Genomic DNA, 3,287 nt, shown 5'->3' on the forward strand with positions numbered 1-3,287 from the left:
AAAAAAAAATGTGAACAACCCAATTTAGACCCCTTCCCACCAGCACCGCATAGAAAGTCTGGAACACCAATAGAAAGCCAGGAACAGGAATGTGTGTCCCTGAAGGCACAGACAGAAGTCCTTGGGACTTGCTGCCAGTCTTCTTTGAGCTGGCAGCTCCACATTTAGGGAGAGACCCAATCTCTAAAATAAAGGTGGAAAATGATTGGGGAAGATGCCCAATGTATGCCTCTGGCCTCATACACATGTACCTGCACATACATGAACACATGTATGAACAGATACATGCCATGACACACACACAAGAGAGAGAGAGAGAGAGATAATTTTTTTAATTGTGAAATGTGTAGGTGGCCTTACATTTAAATGTATCTTGCCTCATTTGCCCTTTAGGGGGAAAAAGGGTAATTTCTACTAAGGCACTGTGACTGGGTACCTCCTTCCCCATCCTAAAGTTCCTTCTAAGAAACAAGTTTGCCACCAACTTTCACTACGTCCTCACTGAATAGTCAATACTTAACCATATCCACTGGAAATGAATTTATTTAACTTCATCTCAAGATGTAGTTTTTACCCATTCCCTGTCCATCCCTCCACTGTCCTGGCTTGTTGCCTGCCAATCACTCTGTAGCTTTCCATACGGATGTCTTCATTTTCTCTTATAAGGTATGCTTGTGCAGCAAGTCACCATTCAGACCAATTCATTCCCTTACTAACAGGTAAGCTTTCTGCTAGTCTGTTGTTTATTCCTAAACAGGGACATAAACATAATTTTCTGATTTACATTTGTCTGAACAGTGCAGAATTGAGCCAGGCACGGCAGTGCACACTTATAAACTTGCCAGTTGGAGACAGAAGAATTAGGTGTTCAAGGCCAGTCTGGGCTATATGCTGAGTTGAAACTGACTTAGGCTGCATGAAGCTCCATGTCAAAAAAAAAAAATAGAAAAACAAAAACATAAAGCTGAAATCCATCCACCCAGCTGCCTTCACACAATCCCTCACTGAAGGTGACACACAGATTTATCTACCCAGGTATAACTACAGAATGGATTACTGTCTTTTTCAGGAGCCCTGTAACCAGTTAGGGGGCCTCTCAAACAGCCTCCACAAAACTGCTTTTCTTGCATCTCTCCTTGGTCTGGAACTGTTTCCCACTAAAAAACAACAAACAAACAAACAAACAAACAAGCCTTTCAGCAAGGCCAGTTCTGTTAGTCCTGCAGCATCATTAGGGTTGCTATGCAGTGATGCTGTGATGAGACACAGTGACTCAGAGCAACCTGAGGAAACTGAGTCACAGTCCATTGAGGGGAGTCAAGACAGGGACTCAAACCTGGGGATCCTGGAGGCAGGAGCTGATGCAGAGGCTATGGAGGGGTGCTGTTGACTGGCTTGCTCCTCATGACTTGCTCAGCCTACTTTCTTATAGAATCTAGGACCCCCCAGCCCTGGGATGGTTCCAAGAACAATGGGCTGGACCCACTCACATCAACCACTAGTTAAGAAAATGCCCTAGAGGCTTGCCTACAGCCTGATCTGGAGGCACTTGCTCAGTGGAGGCTCCCTTCTCTTTGATGACTCCAGCTTGTGTCAAGTTGTGTGCACATCATACTTACAGGAGGACCAGCTAGGGAGACAGCAGAGAGGTCAAGGATGTTTTTGAACGTATTCTGGGAATGGCAGAACAAGCTGGAGGGGACACTCCTTTCTCACAGGCACACAATGGCATGAATTTGGGGATGGATGGGACAGAAGGACACAGGTGGTAAATGGATACTTCTAGGTCTAGAGGAGGTTTTGGCCATGAGGGTGGAAAACCTTGCTCTTTCTCATCAGTGAAGAAGACAGAGGAAGCACGGCACCTGTAGCATCCATGACCCAACCCCAACAGGGCCAAGATGCAACCACCTGCCAGACTGGCAACAGGGAGCATTAGATCAGAGCCAATTGAGGAAGGAAAAAAGTTACAGGTTTAATGTTAGAGGATTAAAACACCTCCTTGTACATTTCAAAATCCTAATAAAAACGAGTAGCAGTTCAAGGGTAATTGGGCCCAACAAAGGAAGAACAAACTTTGATTAACAACAAACAAAAACCCTGAAATCCTCTCCATTTTCAGCTGAGGCACCTAGAAACTTCAATATAAATACAGTACTCAATAGACATAATTACATTTCCCCCCCTAGACTTGTGGGAATTCTTACACCTAATCTCCTCGCTTCCCTTTCAATGAAGTTTACATTTTATCATCAATTGTATCATTTTGTGAGTTGTTTTATTTAACTTGTAATTTGCCTGGGATCTGCTAGGAAGCCTAATATGCATGATAAATGAAGGGTCCTTCCGCCTCATGTTTCCTTAGTGTTAATTTTCTCCTAACTAATCTAATCCCATTGTAAAAGAGAAAACCATCACACCCCCAAGGTGCTTCCCATAGCTGTAGTTAAAAATATCCCTCCTTGGCAGTTATTTTGTGGAGCAGAAAATGAAATTAAATTTGTTTTTAAACTAAAGTAACTCTCCAAACAGCCCCAGATTGCTCAATTATGACTAAACTACAACAACATTGTAACTGATCAAATTTACCCACTTCTGCTTGTTGAAGACATCTTTAACATGAAAATATCTCTGAGGAATATATAGCAGAGAATGGACACAATTATTTTTTATTTTGTTCCAGATTTCTTTCTTTTTTTTTAATTATTTAGGTTTTATGAGTGAGGATCTCATTCTGTCATCTAGACTGGCCTCAAGCCTGCAGGCTTCCTCGTGCCTCAGCCTCCCAGTGGCTGAGACCCATGAATGAGACACCAAGCCCACATCTATTCCTTTATTGAAAAGAAAAATAAATGAGGACTATAATTAAATCTTCAAAATATTTACGTATGTAAATTTAACCTATATTTCATATTATATTCAGCAAAACTATAGGAAGATACTTTTAAAATAACTTTTTTATCAAGATATAGTTATATGTGAACTTCTTAAACCTATTTTTCCAAAACAATATTTTAAAACAGACAGTCATATAATTTCCTTGTTGAAATCTATGACAAACACTCTTGTATCTGATGGGTAAATGATCTCTAGTAAGACAACTTTAGAAATGAGAGTATTGGGCAGATGACTCACAGCACTGCTCTGGTCCTCAGTGTGGAGTGTGTGCACATGTGCAAGTGCACATGGAGGCTAGGGATGAAACACGGTGTCTTCCTCATTTGCTCCCTACTGTGTGTGTGTGTGTGTGTGTGTGTGTGCACGCCTGTATGTGTATATGTGTTTCT

General features: G+C 41.6%; 1 protein-coding gene across 7 annotated transcripts in view; it reads right to left on the reverse strand.

Moving 5' to 3' along the window:
- The window catches only part of Rbms3 (RNA binding motif single stranded interacting protein 3), a 1,318,100-nt gene that overhangs the window by 890,514 nt on the left and 424,299 nt on the right, over positions 1-3,287 (reverse strand). The window lies entirely within an intron of this gene.

Source organism: Microtus ochrogaster, chromosome 5, assembly GCF_000317375.1.
Source record: "Microtus ochrogaster isolate Prairie Vole_2 chromosome 5, MicOch1.0, whole genome shotgun sequence".
In the NCBI taxonomy this organism is placed as follows: Eukaryota; Metazoa; Chordata; class Mammalia; order Rodentia; family Cricetidae; genus Microtus; species Microtus ochrogaster.